The 19618-nt window shown below is 45.8% G+C and overlaps 1 long non-coding RNA gene across 1 annotated transcript; it reads left to right on the forward strand.

The window, feature by feature from the left end:
• The first annotated feature begins 1958 nt into the window (after positions 1-1958).
• Positions 1959-4738, forward strand: LOC110258927. Its single transcript, XR_002341285.1, has 3 exons — positions 1959-2108; positions 4233-4280; positions 4533-4738. It is a non-coding gene; the product is annotated as an uncharacterized LOC110258927 (long non-coding RNA).
• The last annotated feature ends 14880 nt before the right edge of the window (positions 4739-19618 follow it).

Consider the following 19618-nt stretch of genomic DNA (forward strand, 5'->3'; position numbering starts at 1 on the left):
ACGGGAACTCTGTGTTTATATTTCTGTCTTCTTTCTTTCAGCAGTGTTTTGTAATGTTCTTCGTACAAGTCTTTCACCTCCTTGATGAAGGTACTTCCAAAAGATTTCATTCTTTTTGATGCTGCTTTGTGTGTGTGTGTGTGTGTGTGTGTGTGTGTGTGTGTGTTTTAAAGGCTGCACTGGCGGCATATGGAGGTTCCCGGGCTAGGGGTCTGGTAGAAGCTGTAGTCCCGGCCTTCGCCGCAGGCACAGCAAGGCAGGATCTGAGCTGAGTCTGTGACCCACAGCACGGTTCATAGCAACACCTGATCCTTACCTCAGGGAGCAAGGCCAGGGATTGCACCTGCATCCTCATGGATGCTAGTCAGATTTGTTTCCGCTGAGCCACGTCGAAAGCTCCTTTTGGATGCAATTATAAGGAGAACTATTTGTGTAATTTCTTTATCAGATTGTTTAGTGTTTGCAGATAGGAATGCAACTGATTTCTGTGTGTGGACTTCATATCCTGCTCCTTTGCTGAATGTATTTATTAGCCCAACAGTTTTTGTGTGTGTGGAATCTTTGGGTTTTCTACACATAAAATCCTTTCATCATTCCACTTTCCTTTCTGATTTTAGTTTTTGAGCCATCACTGTTTGCTCCTTCGTGTTCGGAACTAAAGCTTTGTCAACTTTGTGGCCTCTTGGGAGGACCAGCGTTCAGTCTTTCATTGAGTTTTTTTTTTTCCTCCTGCTTTTCTCTTATCTATTTGGCTAATTTCTCCTCCAATCATTGGTATTTTCTTCTTTCTGCTAGCCGCATCTGGTGTGTCCTTGCGGGAGCCTGGGCTGCACTGGGAGAAGCTGCTGGCGGAGCCCTGGTCCTGACCTCACGTGGCCAGAGGAATCTGGAAGGGTTTTCGTTTTCGTGTTGCATGTTGAAGTGTTTCATTTCGGGAAGGTTTTGAGCAGCTTCCTGACGGGATGAGGTGTGGAGGCTGATCCTGACGTATTGATTTCTTTTCCAAGAAAGGGACACCCCACTTCTCGCCAGGGCTGAGCCCCTGTCCAGAGATGAGAGACCCCACATGGGTGACTTGTGTCTCCCGGGGGAGCAGCCCTAAGCTCGTTTCAACCCGACCAAGTTCTGTCTACACGGTAGATTCAGACCTCTCCATGTGCTGTCTGCACTGTGTCTCCACCTGACCGTGCGCTGTCCACACCGAGTGTGTTTGGACCTGACTGTGCACTGTCTTCAGTGAGAACTTTACACCTGACCGAGTTCTGCAAACACTGTGATATGAGGACCCGGGGGAGAGCCGGCCTCCGTCCAGAGCTTCAGGGGGACGTGGGGACCTTGGGGAGACCCAGCCTCCGCCCTCGGAGATTCAGGGGGATATACGGACCTGGGGGAGACCCGGCCTCAGTGCTCTCACTTCAGGGAGGATGTGGGACCCTGGAGGAGAACTGGCCTCAGTCCTGGCAATTCGGGGGGGATGTGGGGACCTGGGGGGGAAGCCGGCCTCCGTCCTGGGAAGCTCCGTGCCTCTGTCTGAATGTCAGTGCTTCAGTGTTGGCTCTAGGGCTGTGTGGGCTTGTCTGTTCGCAGTTTCTGCTCTGAGTGGGGTGACCTGGGCTCCAGGGGTGAGTGCCATGGGAGGGCCCGAGTCCTGCCCCTGAACAGGTCACCTTCCTGGGGCTGGTGCAGCCCCCTCACCTGGGCTACCTCACGTGACTCCAATTCCCCAGCCGCCCCGGGGTGAGGAGAGGCAGGTTTCCCTGGCGAACTGATTGCTGGGCTCGTGGATCTCCATTTAAGGCCACAGGGCAGCAGGGGAGGCAGCCTCTGGAGTCTCCTTCCACTTGCCCGCCCACTCGGCCGAGCCCAGGCCTGCACCTCCTCTTGCAGCTCTGCTGTCCCGCGAGGCTTCTCGTCACCTCAGTGGACGAAGGGCCTGAGCCAGCCAGACCCAGGTCCTGTGTTCCGCTTTGTCCCGAAAGCTTTAAAAGCAGCGCAGATCCCCCAGAAGCAAGTGAGAAAAGAGGCCTGGCTTCTCTGGGGCGAGCGTTTCGGGGGCCCTCCACCTCGTCTGCACAGAAGGGCCTCCTGAGGCCAGGCCGAGGTCACAGGTGAGAGGAGGGGGAGGGGTGAGAAGGGGAGGGGTCACCCGCCCCCGCCCCTCCGCCCGGACCCCTCCCTGCAAACCCAGAGGGCTTTCCTGGGCCTCCTCTTCCCGGATTTGGGGTTTTTTCATGTGCTTTCAATCACATCCTAACCCGAGGACCTCCTGGAGGCCTCACTGAAATCGGGCTTCGTTTTACAGATTCCTTGGTGGTTCACCCTGAAGGGATTGAATTCACCTGCTTGAGCTCCCCTACAAAACAAAACAAAACAAAACAATCCCCCAGATGGGGTGGCTTCAGCAACAGGCATTTATCCCTCCTGGTCCCGGAGGCTGGAGGCTGGAGGCTGGAGGCTGGAGGCTGGAGGCTGGAGCCTGAGCCCTGGGGCGGGAATGGCTGGTCCCCACCGAGGCCTCTCTCCTGGGCCCGTCGATGGCCGTCTCCTCCCCACGTCCTCACACGGCCGGCCCTCTGTGTGTGTGTCTGTGTCCCAACATCCTCTTCCTCTAAGGACCCCCGTCCTGGGGGCTCAGGACCACCCCTGTGACCTCATTAACCTCCACCCCCTCTCAAAAGACCCGTCTCCCAATGCAGCCCCATCTGGAGGTCCCGGGGCTCAGGGCTTCAGCCTGTGAATTTTGGGGTCCCTTCAACCCCCAGCCTGTGAATTTGGGGACAAAGTTCAGCCCATATCAGGCATTTTTCTGCCAAGGGTGAGAGCTGTAAAAGCACACACTGGGGGTGCTCCCTGGATGCTGATGCCCGGCTGGGGGCACGGCAAAGGCAGACCTCGCTGCCCTTGAACTTGGAGGCGAGAACACCCCCGTTCAGGGCTGACCCCGGTTTCTCGCAGCACCTCAGCGCCAGGACACACTGCGCCCGTGCATTCCCGTTCCTGGGACGGAAGTCCAGGTGGGCAGTTGGCACAGGCCGGGCAAGCTCCCCCTGAGCATAGACTCTGGGTGGGGCGTGGAAATGGCTTTCTGTCTCCGTGGCGACGCGCATCCGTCCTGTCCTCTGACCTAACCAGCTCCCGAAGCACTCTGGGTGAGACGGGTGTTTAGTCAGTGTGGTTTCTGGTCCGCGCCCGTGGCACACAGAGGGTCCCAGGCCAGGGGTCAGACCGGCCCTGCGGCTGTGACCTGAGCAGGGACGGCACCAGACCCTTGACTGGCTGTCCACCAAGGAGCTCCCCAAACACATGCTTTGCAGCTCCCACCCTGTCCAGGGACATGGCCGACGAGCGTGGTGGTCTCAGCCACGTGGCTTGCCCAGCGGGTCTGCCTGAGGTGACAAAACCCAAAGACTTAAATGTCCTGGTCATCCCCCTCGGGGTCACCCAAGGACACGGTCTGGCGGAATTCTATTCATCCCGTGTCTACACCTGTGGCTCTCAACTGGGGACACTTGGTGATGTCAGGGGACATGTGGGTGTCACACTGGGCAGGGGTCCTTCTGGCATGTGGGGGGGTGGACATTGCACAGGACGCCCCCATCAGGGTCCTGCAGCCCAGAACTTCAGCGGTGCTGTGACTGAGGCCCCTGTCTCAGCCTGGGGACTTCCTGTCAATGACCTGTCACCTGTCTGTGTTATAACCCCATGTCAGTCATGTGTCATTCCGCTGTCAATCCGTCTATGGACCCTCCATCCCTGCATCTGTCCGAAGAAATTGTACTTATCTGGGGCTGTCTTACCCCTCAGGGGACACTGAGCCATGTATGGGGACATTCTGGTTGTCCCATGAGGGGAGCGGGAGCTGCTGGCACCTGGTGGGTGAGACGAGGGACCCTGCTCCGAATGCCCCACCCGGTGTGGTCCAGCCCAGCTGTCCCTGGTGCCGAGGGGAGAGCCCCCACCGTGGACGAAGGCAGGACGCGGTCTCAGGAGCCACCACATTAGGGGGGGAGGTGGGAGCAGGGCTGGTCCACCCGGGGCCCTGGAAGGGGCAGAACCCGCTTTGCTGCTGGACCTGGGGTGGGGGTGGTGGGGAGCATGTCCCTGAGGGAGGTGGGGGTCCTGGGTCTCTAAAGGGCCCCAGTCACCCTGCTGGGGTCAGAGGTCAGACTGGGCCGTTCTGTCCAGCGGTGACTGGAACGAGCTTGCTCCTGACCGTTGCTCTGCTCCTGCAGAAACGCGTCCTGTCTGATGCAGGACCGCCAACCAGAAGGCGCTTCCGGGTAAGTGACCTCTTCTCTGATGTGCATCCAGGTGCTGGGCCGAGGGTGTGGGGGCAGAAACGTCTGGAATCAAGCAGGTCCCTGTGGGCCTTTGGGCTGGGGTGACGGGCTCTGTTTCGCTGGGATGTTCAGCCCTCTGGGGGTGCGGCCACCTGGTTATGGTTGTGGATGGGACAGTGTGAGAGCAGCTGGAGGGGGTGGTGGGCAAGGCCACGTGGGGTCCCGTTAACCCTGCCCCTTTCTGCTATCCAGCGCTGGTGCTAGCGGGCCATCTGGGGTCCCCAAGGCTGAGTGTCTGCACACGGTGTTACCTGTCTGTCCCCAAGATGTAACTGGACGTCCACCCAGGAGCTGCGGACGGGCGATAAATCAGCTGCTTTAGAGAGGAAGCCATCGAGGGAGTTCCTGTTGTGGCTCAGTGGGTTAAGAACCCGACTAGGGTCCCTGAGGACACAGGTTTGATCCCTTGACTCGCTCATTGCATTGAGGATCCAGCGTTGCCATGAACTGTGGTGTAGGCTGCAGACATGGCTTGGATCTGGCATTGCTGTGGCTGTGGGGTCGGCTGGGAGTGGCAGCTCTGATTTGATCTCTAGACTTGGGAACCTCCTTATGGCACACCGTCAGGGTTCCTGCACTTGCAGCAGATCTCTTGAGCTCTGACAGGTGCCCTCTGAGTCTCCCTGGGGGGCCTTGTTGTGGGTGCAGCTGTCCTGCAGTAGGGGCATTCTTAATCCACTGGTTGAGGCCAGGGATTGAACCTGTGTCCTCATGGAAGCTAGTCAGATTAGTTTCTGCTGAGCCACAATGAAAAGGCTCTCTGTTTTCTTCTTTGGCATGTGGCAATGTGGTTTTCCCAGCACCACATGCTAAAAAGACAGTACTTTTTTGTTTTGGTGGTTTCCGAGCTGTGGCAGGGGCATCTGCAGGTTCCCAGGCCAGGGTGCAACCTGAAATGCAGCTGCCAGCTTACCCAGCGACCAGAGCCCACTGGAGCCTTCACCCCATGAGTGTGGTCAGGGATCAGACCAGTCTCCTCATGGGCACTGTGTCCTGCCCTTGCCCCACAGAGCCCCAGTGGGAACGCGGTGGATCCATTGAGTTCCGTCTGCTTGCATTTAGCCATGTTTCATCATTTTCTTTGGACAGGTCGTTTGCCTCTTGGATGGTTGCTTCCTCATATTTCTTTCCTGTTGATGCTTTTCTTTTGAGGGGGGTGGACTTTTCAGGGCAGCAGCAGCAGTATACGGAGGTTTCCACGCCTGAGGGCGCTTCGGAGCTGTAGTCCTCAGCTGACACCACAGCCAAAGCCCTATGGGGTCTGAGGAGAGTCTGCCACCTACACCACAGCTCATGGCAACACCAGACCCTTCCCCCAGTGAGCAAGTCCGTTTATTCCACCCGCATCCTCACAGATGCTGGTCGGATTTGTCTCCACGGATGCACATCAGCAACTCCATTGTGATGCTCGTCCAAGTGGCATCACGTGTGTGATTTTGTTATCGGATGGTTTACTATTGGTGCAGAGAAATGCAGCCGTTTTCTGTGTGTGGACTTCACATCGTGAGACTTGCTGAATGTCTTTATGGGCCCAGCAGGTCTTCTGTGTACAGACTCTTTGGGTTTTCTACCCAGAAACTCCTCGCATCCTTCTACTTTCATTTGTGGTGGTAGGTTTTGCGTCTTCACCCTTGTTTCCTTGGTATATGTAATGAAATCTTGGTCAACTTTGCTGATCTATCAGGGGGACCAGCTCTCCGTGTCACTGATTTTTCTCTCTGGTTTTTCTATTCTCACTTTTGCGCCTTGTGACTCTAATCACGATTAAATCAGATTGAATTTTTTCTAGTTAGTTCCTTCAGTTGTAACGTAGGTGGTTGATTTGAGCTCTGTTTCGTTTTGTTTCCTTTGTTTTTTATTGTCTACACCCGAGGAAGGTGGAAGTTCCCAGGCTAGAGGTCTTTGCTGTGAGTGAATCACTCTTGGTTTTTTGTTTTTCCGGCTTTGATGACTCCCCAAATCTTCTTCCAGTGATAAGGGTACACTGATCAACACCCTCCAGCTTTATACGTCTTCCATCCACAGCCCCAGTGCTTGGCCCCACGCCCAAGCTGTCTCCCTTGGAAAGCATACATTTTTTGAAGTCTGCGAATCTGTATCTGTTCTACAAATAAGTTCATACTGTCCTTGTTTTAGATTCCCCATTTTGTGGTAGCATTTTATGTGGGTGTCTCACTGTCTGTCTGACTTCACTCAGCATGATCATGTCTAGGTCCATCCATGTTGCTGCCAGCGCCATGACATCTTCCCTTTTAATGACTGAGTAATATTCCATCGTGTATTTGGATCACATTTTCTTTATGCTCACCTCTGAGGATGGACACTGAGTTGTTTCCCTGTCTTGGTTGTGTAGACTGCTGCAGTGAAAATTTTTACATATGTGTCTTTTGTAGCCATTGTTTTCTCCGGATAGATCCCCAAGTGTGGGATTGCTTGATCAAACTGTAGTTCAATTTTTAGTTTTTTGAGCAATCTCCGTAGAGTTTTCCACATTCCAAACACCAATGAATTACCCACCAGTTTTGCAAAAGGTTCCCCTTTTCTCCACACGCTCTGTAGCTTTTATTGTTTGTAGACACTGTGATGAGGGTCATTCTGGCTGGTGTAAGGTGGTACCTCAGGGTGGACTCATGTGCATTTTTCTCATAATGAGGGACGTTGGACATGGTTTCATGTGTTTTTTCCCATCTGTGTGTCTTCTTTGGAGAATTGTCTATTTAGATCGTCTGCCCATTTTTTGATGGGGTTGTTTGATGTGGGGGTATAGAGCTGCAGAAGGTGTTGATAAATTTGGGAGCTGAATCTGTTGTTCGTTTCTTCATTTGCAAATATATTCTCTGATTTTGTGGGTTGTCTTTTTGTGTTGTTTAGGGGTCTGCTTTGCTGTGCAGAAACTTTGAAGTTTAATTAAGTCCCATTTGTTCATTTTTGGTTTTATTGACATTACCCTAGGAGGTGGATCTGAGAAGAGGTTGCCGTGGTTTATGTCGGAAGGTGTTTGGCCTATTTTTCCTCTAAGGGTTTTATAGTATCTGGTCTTAGATTTAGGTCTTTCACTCACTTTGAGTTTATTTTTCTGTATGGTGTTAGGAAGTGTTCTTTTTTTTTTTTTGAATTGGTAATGATTTTTAATTTTTTTCATTAGAGCTGGTTTAGAGTGTTCTGTTGATTTTCTACTGTACAGCATGGTGACCCAGTTACACATACATGTATACATTCTTTGGCTCACATTATCCTGCTCCATCACTAGTGACCAGACCTAGTTCCCAAGTGCTACACAGCAGGATCTCACTGCTCATCCATTCCAAAGGCAATAGTCTGCGTCTATGAACCCCAAGCACTGCATCCCTCTCCCTCCCCCTTGGCAACCACAAGTCTGTTCTCCAAGGCCACGATTTTCATTTCTGTGGAAAGGTTCTTTTGTGCCATATATTAGATTCCAGATAGAAGTGATATCATATGGTATCTGTCTTTCTGACTTACTTCAGTCAGTATGTGAGTCTCTAGTTCCATCCATGTTGCTGTGAAGGGCATTATTTTGTTCTGTTTTATGGCCGAGTCGTATTCCATTGTGCATATATACCACATCTTCTGAATCCAGTCACCTCTTGATGGACATTTGGGCTGTTTCCATGTCTTGGCTATTGTGAATAGAGCTGCAGTGAACACACAGGTGCATGTGTCTTTTTCAAGGAAAGTTTTGTCTGGATATATGCCCAAGAGTGGGACTGGTGGGTCAAATGGTAGTTCTGTGTAAAGATTTCTAAGGTACCTCCATACTGTTCTCCATCGTGGTTGTACCAGCTTACATTCCCACCCACAGTGCAGGAGGGTTCCCTTTTCTCTACACCCCCTCCAGCACTTGTTATCTGTGGACTTAGGAATGTTGGCCATTCTGATTGGTGTGAGGTGGTATCTCGTTGTCGTTTTGATTTGCATTTCTCTAATCATCAGGGATGGTGAGCATTGCTCCGTGTGCTTGTTGGCCATCTGTCTATCTTCTTTGGAGAAACGTCTCTTTGGGTCTTTTGCCCAGTTTCCCATTGGGTGGTTGGCATTTTTGTGGTTGAGTTGTATTAAGTTGATTGTATATTTTAGAGATCAGGCCCTTGTCAGTTGCATCATTTGAAACTATTTTCTCCTATTCTGCAAGCGGTCTTTTTGGTTTGTTTTTTGTTTCCTTTGCTGTGTAAAAGCTTGTCCGTTTGATGAGGTCCCAATGACTTATTTTTGCTTTTCTTTCTGTTGCTTGGGGAGACTGACCTGAGAACACTTTTGTAAGGTTGATGTCAGAGAATGTTTTGCCTATGTTCTCTTCCAGGAGTTGGATGGTGTCTTGTCTTACATTTAAGTCTTTCAGCCATTTGGAGTTTATTTGTGTGCATGGCGTGAGGTGTGTTCTAGTTTCATTGCTTTGCAGGCTGCTGTCCAGGTTTCCCAGGAGCAGTTTGCTGAAAAGACTTTTTTCCATTTACTGTTCTTGCCTCCTTTGCCAAAGATTAATTGACCTAGGTGTTTGGGTTTCTTTCTGGGTTCTCTACTCTGTACGATTGATCTGTCTGTTTGTTTTGGTACCAATACCACACTGTCTTGATGACTGTGGCTTTGTAATATTGCCTGAAATCTGGGAGAGTTATGCCTCCTGCTTGGATTTTGTTTCTCAGGATTGCTTTGGCAATTCTGGGTCTTTTGTGGTTCCATATAAATGTTTGGATTTTTGTTCTAGTTTTGTGAAAAATGTCATGGGTCATATGGTAGCTATTGCATTGAATCTCTAGATTCCTTTGGGTAGTATGGCCATTTTTACAATGTTAATTTTTCCAACCCAGGAGAATCGAGTATCTTTCCATTTCTTTACATCTTCTTTAATTTCCTTGATTAATGTTTTACAGTTCTTAGCATGTAGGTCTTTTCCCTTCTTGGTCAAATGGTAGTTCTACGTATAGATTTCTAAGGTACCTCCATACTGTTTCCATGGTATAGGATTTTCCTGACCCCAGGTATAGGATTTTTTTTGGTGCAATTTTAAAAGGTATTGTATTTCTGTATGCCTTTCTAATATTTCCTTTTTAGTATACAAAAATACAACTGATTTGTGAATGTTAATCTCATATCTTACTACTTTGCTGAATTTGTTGATCAGATCAAGCAGTTGTTGGGTTTGGTCCTTAGGGTGTTCTATGTATAGTATCATGGCATCTGCATACAGTGACATTTTACCTCTTCTCTTCCGATTTGGATAGTTTTTATTTCTTTCGTTTGTCTGATTGCTGTGGCCAGGCTTTCCAATACTATGTTGAATAGCAGAGGTGAGGTGGGCATCCCCGTCTTGTTCCAGATTTTTGTGGGAAGGCTCTCAGCTTTTCTCCATTGAGTATTCTATTTTCTGTGGTTTTGTCATAAGGGATTTTAATTATGTGAAGGGATGTTCCCTCTATACCCACTTGGGTACGAGTTTTAACCCTGAATGGATGTTGGACTTTGTCAGATGCTTTTTCGGCATCAGGGAGATGCTCATGTGCTTCTTGCCTTTTCCTTTGTTGCTGTGATAATGATGATGATTGATTTGCTTGTGATGAACCGTCCTTGTGCACCTGGGATGAATCCCACCTGGTGGTGTTGTATGATCTTTTCTAAATGTTGTTGGATTCCGTTGGCAAAAATTTCATTGATAATTTTTGCATCTATATTCATCAGACATTGGCCTATAGTTTTCTTTTTTGGTGGTATTTTTGATTTTGGAACTAGGGTGATGGTGGCATCATAGAGTGTCTCTGCGAGTGTCTCTTCTTCTTCAAGCTTCTGAAAAGTTTAAGGAGGCTGGGTGTGAGTTCCTCTTTGTATGTTTGGTAGAATTCGCCTGTGAAGCCATCTGGACCTGGACTTGAATTTGTAGGGAGTGATTTTATGACCCATTCAATTTCATTTCTAGTGGTTGGTCTGTTGAGTTGATCTACGTCTTCTTGATTCATTCTTGGCAGGCTGTCAGTCTCTAGAAAGATGTCCGTTTCTTCCACATGGTGAAATTTGTTGGCATTTAGTTGTTGATAGTATTCTGTTGTGGTTTTTGTATTTCTGCAGCATCTGTTGTGACTTCTTCTATTTCATTTCTCATTTTATTTGGGTTTTTTCTCTCCCCTCTTGGTGGGTCCATCCCGAAGTTTGTCTATTTTGTTGACCTTTTTAAAGAACCAGCTCTTGGTTTGATCGATGTTGTCTCTGGTTTTTTGAATCTCTTATGATTTCCTCTCTGATCTTTATGATTTCTTTTCTTCTGTTGAATTTAGGTTTCGCTTGTTCTTCTTTCTCTCTTTCATTTTGGTGGTGAGTTAAATTGTCGATTGATATTTTTCTTCTTTTTTGAGGAAGGCCTGTCCTGCTATGAACTTCCCTCTGATGACTGCTTTTGTGGCATCCCCTAGATTTTGAGTGGTTGTGTTTTCATGATCATATTTCTCAAGGTATTTTTTTTCCCCACTGTACAGCAAGGGGATCAAATTATCCTTACGTATATACATTACAATTACATTTTTTCCCCACCCTTTGTTCTCTTGCAACATGAGTATCTAGACAAAGTTCTCAATGCTACTCAGCAGGATCTCCTTGAAAATCTCTTCTAAGTTGTGTCTGATAGCCCCAAGCTCCCGATCCCTCCCACTCCCTCTCCTTCCCATCAGGCAGCCACAAGTCTTTTCTCCAAGTCCATGATTTTCTTTTCTGAGGAGATGTTCATTTGTGCTGGATATTAGATTCCACTTATAAGTGATATCATATGGTATTTGTCTTTGTCTTTCTGGCTCATTTCACTCAGTATGAGATTCTCTAGTTCCATCCATGTTGCTGCAATGGCATTATGTCATTCTTTTTTATGGCTGACTAGTATTCCCTTGTGTATATATACCACATCTTCCGAATCCAATCATCTGCTGATGGACATTTGGGTTGTTTCCATGTCCTGGCTATTGTGAATAGTGCTGCAATGAACATGCGGGTGCATGTGTCTCTTTTAAGGAGAGTTTTGTCCGGACATATGCCCAAGGGTGGGATTGCGGGGTCATATGGAAGTTCTATGCATAGATGTCTAAGGTATCTCCAAACTGTTCTCCATAGTGGCTGTACCAGTTGACATTCCCACCAGCAGTGCAGGAGGGTTCCCTTTTCTGCACAGCCCCTCCAGCACTTGTTCTTTGTGGACTTATGAATGATGGCCATTCTGACTGGTGTGAGGTGGTATCTCATGTTCATTTTGATTTGCATTTCTCTTATAATCAGCGATGTTGAGTATTTTCTCATGTGTTTGTTGGCCATCTGTATATCTTCTTTGGAGAAATGTCTATTCAGGTCTTTTGCCCATTTTCCATTGATTGATTGGCTTTTTTGCTGTTGGGTTGTATAAGTTGTTTGTATATTCTAGAGAGTAAGCCCTTGTCCATTGCATCATTTGAAACTATTTTCTCCCATTCTATAAGTTGTCTTTTTGTTTTCTTTTTGGTTTCCTTTGCTGTGCAAAAGCTTTTCAGTTTGATGAGGTCCCATGGCTTTATTTTTGCTCTAATTTCTATTGCTTTGGGAGACTGACCTGAGAAAATATTCATGATGTTGATGTCAGAGAGTGTTTTGCCTATGTTCTCTTAAAGGCGTTTGATGGTGTCCTGTCGTATATTTAAGTCTTTCAGCCATTTTGAGTTTATTTGTGTGCATGGTGTGAGGGTGTGTTCTAGTTTCATTGCTTTGCATGCAGCTGTCCAAGTTTCCCAGCAATGCTTGCTGAACAGACTTTCTTTTTCCCATTTTATCTTCTTGCCTCCCTTGTCCAAGATTAATTGACCATAGGTGTCAGGGTTTTTTTCTGGGTTCTCTAGTCTGTTCCATTGGTCTGTCTGTCTGTCTGTTTTGATACCAGTACCACACTGTTTTGATGACTGTGGCTTTGTAGTATTTCTTGAAGTCTGGGAGCGTTATGCCTCCTGCTTGGTTTTTGTTTCTCAGGATTGCTTTAGTGATTCTGGGTCTTTTGTTGTTCCATATATATGTTTGGATTGTTTGTTCTAGTTCTGTGAAAAATGTCATGGGTCACTAGATAGGGATTGCCTTGAATCTGTGGATTGCATTGGGTAGGATGGCCATTTTTACAATATTGATTTTCCCAATCCAGGAACATGGACTATCTTTCCATTTCTTTACATCTTCTTTGATTTCTTTGATTAAAGTTTTATAGTTCTGGGAATATAGGTCCTTTACCTCCTTGGTCAGGTGTATTCTGAGGTTTTGATTTTGTGAGGTGCAATTTTAAAAGGTATCGTATTTTTGTATTCCTTTTCTAATGTTTCATTGCTAGTACACAGAAATGCAAGTGACTTCTGAATGTGAATCTTATATCCTGCTACCTTGCTGAATTTATTAATCAGTTCAAGTAGTTTTGGGATTGAGTCCTTAGGATTTTCTATGTATCGCATCATGTCATCTGCATACAGTGACAGTTTTATCTCTTCTCTTCCTATATGGATGCCTATTATTTCTTTTGTTTGTCTAATTGCTGTGGCCAGGACTTCCAGAACTATGTTGAAGAGCAGTGGTGAGAGTGGGCATCCCTGTCTTGTTCCAGATTTGAGCGAGAAAGCTTTCAGTTTTCCCCATTGAGTAATATATTTGCTGTGGGTTTATCATAAATAGCTTTGATTATATTCAGGAATGTTCCCTCTATACCCACTTTGGCGAGGGTCTTGATCATGAATGGATGTTGGACTTTGTCAAATGCTTTTGCTGCGTCTACTGAGATGATCATGTGGTTCTGACTTTTCTTTTGGTAATGTGGTGTATGATGCTGATTGATTTGCATATGTTGAACCATCCTTGTGAACCTGGGATGAACCCAACCTGGTCATGGTGTATAATTTTTTTGGTATGTTGTTGGATTCGGTTGGCTAAGATTTTGTTGAGAATGTTTGCATCTATATTCATCAATGATATTGGGTGATAGTTTTCTTTTATGTTGGTATCTCTGCCTGGTTTTGGAATGAAGGTGATGGTGGCCTCATAGAATGTCTTTGGGAGTATTCCTTCTTCTTCAACCCTTTGAAAGAGTTTAAGGAGGATGGGCACAAATTCCTCTTTATATGTTTGATAGAATTCGCCTGTGAAGCCATCTGGTCCTGGACTTTTATTTGTAGGGAGTGATTTTATGACCTCTTCAATTTCATTTCTGGTGATCGGTCTGTTCAGTTGGTCTGTTTCTTCCTGATTCAGTTTTGGCAGGCTGTAAGATTCTAGAAAATTATCCATTTCTTCCAGATTGTCAACCTTGTTGCCATATAGTTGTTCATAGTATTCTCTTATGGTTTTTTGTATTTCTGCTGTATCCGTAGTGATTTCTCCTTTTTCATTTATAATTTTGTTTATTTGGGTTTTTTCTCTCCTCTTTTAGTGAGTCTGGCCTGGGGTTGTCAATTTTGTTTACCTTTTCAAAGAACCAGCTCTTGGTTTTATTAATTTTCTCTATGGTTTTGTGAATCTCTCTTTTATTGATTTCTTCTTTGATCTGTATAGTGTCCTTCCTTCTGCTGACTTTAGGTCTTTTTTTTCTTCTTTTTCTAATTCGTTTAAGTGGAGGGTTAAGTTGTCAATTTGGGATCTTTCTTCTTTTTTGAGGAAGGCCTGCATTGCTATAAATTTCCCTCTGAGCACTGCTTTCACAGCATCCCATTGATTTTGAGAGGTTGTGTCTTCATTATCATTTGTTTCAAGGTATTTTTTAATTTCCTTCTTGATTTCCTCATTGACCCATTGGTTTTTTAGTAGCATGTTGTTGAGTCTCCATGTAGTAGGTTTTTCTCATTGCTTTTCCCGTGGTTGATTTCTAGTTTCATGGCGTTGTTGTCAGAGAAGGTGCTTGAGATAATTCTATGCTCTTAAATTTATTGAGGTTAACTTTCTATGCTCTTAAATTTATGAGGTTAGCTTTGTGTCCCAGGATCTGGTCGATTCTTGAGAATATTCCATGTGCATTTGAGAAGAATGTGTATTCTGATTTTTTTCGATGTAGTGTCCTGAAGATATCAATTAAATCTAACTTTTCTATTGTTTCCTTTAGGCTCTCTGTTGCTTTATTGGTTTTCTGTCTAGAGGATCTGTCCATTGATGTGAGGGGGGTATTAAGGTCTCCTACTGCGATTGTATTCTGATCACTTTCTCCCTTTGTGTCTGTTCGTATTTGTTGTATGTATCTGGGTGCTCCTGTATGTGGGGCATATATGTTGACGATAGTAACATCCTCTCCTTGGATGGATCCCTTAATCATTAAGTAGTGTCCTTCTTTGTCTTTCTTTATGTCTTTTGTTTTAAAGTCTATTTTGTCTGATATGAGTGTTGCGACTCCTGCTTTTCCGTCATGTCTGTTGGCGTGAGATATTTTTCCCCACCCTTTCACTTTCAATCTATATGTATCCTTTGTCCTAAGGTGAGTTTCTTGTAGGAAACATATTGAAGGTTTTTGCCTTTTTATCCACTCAGCCACTCTGTGTCTTTTGATTGGGGCATTCAGTCCATTGACATTTAAGGTGATAATTGATAGACGATTATTTATTGCCATTTTGAACCTCAAGTTCCAGTTGATTCTATGGTTCTCCATTCTTCCTTTCTTGTTTTGCTTGGGTGATTCCCATTTATTTTATGCTCAAATACTTTTCTTTTCAGTTTTTGTGACTGTAATGTTCAGTTTTGATTTGGGGTTGCCCTGCTTTTGAAGAATGTTCTCCCCTTCCTGTATCTGCTTGCTCTGGCCTCATAATCATACAGGCTCAAACACATCCTTAAAAGCAATGAAAATGAATCTAATTTTTCTAAGTTCCCTTGCCCACAGTGTATGAATTTGCTGTCTTTGTTTTTCATTTTCTTTTGACAGCTTCATGGTTAGATCTGTATGTTGGCTTATTTAAGTGACTGAGTTCCAACTGTGGTTTCCTCCACCCTAGATTTTCCTCTTTTTTTGTTTTAATTTAGAGAAGCCCTTTCAGTGTTTCTTTTAGAATGGGTTTTGTATTGCTGTAGTCTTAGCTCGTGTTGTTGTTGGAGAAATGCGTTATTTCCCCTTCTATTTTCAATGATATTCTTGCTGGATAGAGTCTTCTAGATTGCAGATTTTTTCCTTTCAGCACTTTGAAGATATTTTGCCACTCCCTTGTGGCCTGTACGTGTTTCTGTGGAGAAATGAGCTGATAGCCTTGTTGGGGTTCCCTTATAATTAACGCTTTGCTTTTCTCTTGCTGCTTTTAGAATCCTCTCTTTATCTGTAATTTTGCCATATTTATGATAATATGCCTTGATTGGTTCACTTCGGATTCAATTTCTTTGTGGCCGTCTGTGCTTCCTCTATCTTGACATCTGTTTCCTTTAGATTTGGAAAGTTTCTGGACATAATTCTTCAAATATGTTTTCAACCCCCCTGTCTTTTGCTTCTCCTTGTGGAATTTCTGTTGTGCATAGTTTGGCCCGGTTTATATTACCGAATAGGTCTCTTAAATGGTTTTCATGTTTTTCCATTTGGTTTTCTGTCTGCTGTCCTGTTTGGGTGAGTTCCACTGTTCTATCTTCCACCTCACTAATTCCTTCCTCTGCATTATTCCGTCTGGTCTTTATTGCCTTTCGCTCAGTTTGTGTCTCTGCCAATGAATTTTCTAGTTTTTCTTGGCTCCTCCTCATATGCTCCAGTTCCTTTCGGAGGGACTCTGCACTCCTGTTCATATCCTGTCTTAACTCCGTCTGTCTTTTCACCATCTCCCTTTTGAAGTCAACGTCGGTGAGACTGCGTAGGTCTGTCAATGTTCGGAACATTCCTGAAGCTTGATTTCTCGCCCAGCATGGGATCCAGCCTAGTGGATGTTCCATGCGCCCTTGAGGAGAATGTGTGTTCTGCTGCTTTTGGATGGAATGTCCTAGAAATCTCTCTGAAGTCCCTCTGATCTAATGCTTCATGTAGGGCCTGTGCTTCCTTGTTGATTTTCTATCTGGAAGATGTGTCCATTGCTGTAAGTGGGGTGTTACGGCCCCCCGCTCTTGGTGGGCTATTGTCAGTTTCTCCGTTTAAGGTGGTCAGCACTTGCCGTATGTATTGAGATGATCCTGGGTTGGAAGCATTTATATGTACACGTGTTATACCTTCTTCTCGGATGGACCCTTTGACCCTTATGGAATGTCCTACCTTGTCTCTTATAACAGTCTTCATTTTAAGGTCTACTTTGCTGATGGGAGTGTTGCTACTCCAGCTTTCTTTGGATTCCCGTTGCCATGGAGGAGTTTCTCCCATCCTCTCACTTTCAGTGTATGTGTGTCCGTGGAAGTGAGGTGGGCCTCTTGAGGACAGGATACGTATGGATCTTGTGTTCATATCCATTCAGCCAGCCGATGTCTGCTCCAGCCCACACTTTCCGACCCACCAGGTCATGGCAGCCTTTGGGTTGGGGCATTGAGTCCATTTACATTGGAGGTAATTATGTGTATGTTCTTGCCATTTTATTAGCTGTTTTGGATTTGTTTTTGTGGCTCTTTTTTCTCCTCTTCTTCTCTTGTTCTCTCCTCTTGTGGTTTGATGATTCTGTTTAGTCTTGTATTTGATTGATTCTTCTTATTTGTGTGTGTATCAATTGCAGGTTTTGGGTTTGCAGTAGCCCTGTAGTTTTGATATAGGCGTCTATATACATATGAGTTTAAGTTGTTCGTCTCTTAATTGCAAGTGTGTCTCCAGGGTCCTGCATTTGTACCCGCCTCTTCTCACGAATTTCTGGCTTTGGGAGCACTTTTGTGTGTGGACGGTTTCCTACCTTCACTGTATGTATGCCTTTCCTGGTGAGCCTTGTCATTTTTGCTGTTTTTGTTTCCTGTTGCGGCCTTGCCTTTTTTGCCTGGAGAGGTTCCCTTAGCCTTTGTTGTAAAGCTTGTTTAGAGGTGCTGAATTCTCTCAGCTTTTGTTTATCTGTAAAGCCTTTATTTTCTCCTTTTAATCTGAATGAGAGTCTTGCTGTGTAAAGTCCTCTTGGTTGGAGGTTTTTTCCTTTCATCGCCGTAAGTATATGATGCCACTCCCTTCGGCCGGCAGAGTTCCTGCTGAAAATCTGCCCATAACCTTATCAGGGTTCCCTTGTACGTTATTTGTGTCTTTTCCCTAGCTGCTCTCCGTATTTTCTCATTTTTGTAGTTATTTTTGGTCAGTGTGATTAATATGTATCTCAGGGTATTTCTCCTTGGGTTTATTTTACATGGTGCTCACTGAGCTTCTTGGATTTGAATGAGTGGTTTCCCATAGGGAAATTTTATTCTATGTTCTCTTTGAGTATTTTTTCTGTCCCTTTATCTCTCTCTTCTTCTTGTGGTAACCCCATAATAGGGATTTTGCTGAGTTTCACACTGAGAGTTCTCTGAGACTCGCTTCATTTCCTTTCTTTCTTTTTCTTTTGTTTTTTCCTTCTTTCTTTCTTTTTTTTTTTTTTTTGGCTTTTTAGGGCTGGACACATGGCATGTGGAGTATCCCAGGTTAGGGGTCTCCACATGCCAATTAGGGGTCTGGTTGGAGCTGTATCTGCCAGCCTACACTGCAGTCTCAGCAATGGCAGATTCCCAGGTTAGCGGTCTCCACATGCTCCAAGTGGGTTAATAGACCTGTAGCTGCCAGCCTATACCACCGCCTCAGCAATGGCAGATTCGAGCCACATCTCCAATCTACACCACAGCTCAGAGCAATGCAGGACCATTAACCCACTGAGCAAGGCCAGGGATTAAACCCATAACTTCTTGGTTCCTAGACAGATTCATTTCCACTGTGTAACAATGGGAACTCATTCAATTCTTTTCAATATTTGTCTCATTTCTGTTCCACATCCATGGTTTCCACTAGTCACTGCTTCTCCTCACTTATTCATTCTTCTGCCTTTTGTATTCTGCTGGTGGTTGCTTCTAATGAATTTTTTGTTTCAGTTATTGTATTTTGCATCTCTGCTTGCTTAACTTTTAAATTTTGTATTTCTTTGTTCAGTATTTGCTGTAAATTATCAATCTTCGCATCCAGGCTCTTTCCAAAGTCCTGCTTCATCTTTGCTATCATCCGTCTAATGTCTTTTTCCTGGAGGCTGATAATCTCCAGATCACTTAGCTGTATTTCTGGGGGTTTTCGTTCTCCCTTATCTGAGGTATATGTCTCTGCCTTTTCATTTTTATAGGTTTTTGGGGCAGTCTCCTTTTATCAGCCAAGAGAGTTGTAGCCTCTCTTACTTGTGATTTGGGCCCCCCTGGTGGCTGAAGTCAGTACGGGAGCTTGCGGTAGGCTTCCTGATGGGAGGGACATGGTTCTGCCCTGTGGCAGGTGGAGCTGCTGCCTGTCCCTCTTGTGGGTGGGGCTTTGTCTCTGGGTGTGATTGGAGGTGGCTGTGTGCCTGAGGGCCTTTAGGCAGCCTGTTTCTTGATGGATGGGGCTGTGATGCCACTTGGTTGGCTTGAAGCTGCTCAGTGCTGATGGGTGTGTTCAGATTTTCCCATAATGGCCCCCTCTAGAGGAGCAACACCCGCTGAATATTCCCGAGACCTTTGCCTGCAATGTCCTCCCACAATGAGCCACAGTCACCCCCTGTTTTCCAGGAGATCCTGCAAGAACTGCAGTCAGGCCCAACCCAGATGCCTATGGAGTCTGTGCTTTGCCCTGGGACCCAGGGCATGTGAAAGTCTGTGTGTGCCTTTTAAGAATCGGGTCTTAGTTTCCCCCAGTCCTGTGGAGCTCCCATGCACAAGCCCCACTGGCCTTCAAACCAGATGCTCTAGGGTCTCTCTGTCCCAGTGCCAGATCCCCAGGTGTGGGGACCTGATGTTCAGCTCAGATCTCTCACTCCTGCAGCTGAGTCTGTGTGATACAGTTCCTTTCCAGTCTGTGAGCATCCCACCCCGCAGGTATGGGATGTTTCTATTGTGTAATCACCCCTCCTACCTTTTGATGTGGCTCCTCTTTGTCATCTGGAGTAGGATACCTTTTTGAGAGTTTCCAGTCCTTTTGGTTGAAGGTTGTTCAGCATGTGGTTGTAACTTTGTTTTTTGTTAGATTTTAATGTCTTCTGGGCTGGTAAATGTTTTAGTTTTTTTTTTTTTAATGGCCCTAGTGAATTTATCACATCTGTAGTTGTATAATGATCATAACAATCTGATTTCACAGGATTTCCATCCCACAGCCCAAGCTCATCCCCCACCCCACAGACTGTCTCCTCCAGAGACCATAAGTTTTTCAGTGTCTGTGAGTCAGTATC

This window comes from Sus scrofa, unplaced genomic scaffold (assembly GCF_000003025.6).
Source record: "Sus scrofa isolate TJ Tabasco breed Duroc unplaced genomic scaffold, Sscrofa11.1 Contig58, whole genome shotgun sequence".
In the NCBI taxonomy this organism is placed as follows: Eukaryota; Metazoa; Chordata; class Mammalia; order Artiodactyla; family Suidae; genus Sus; species Sus scrofa.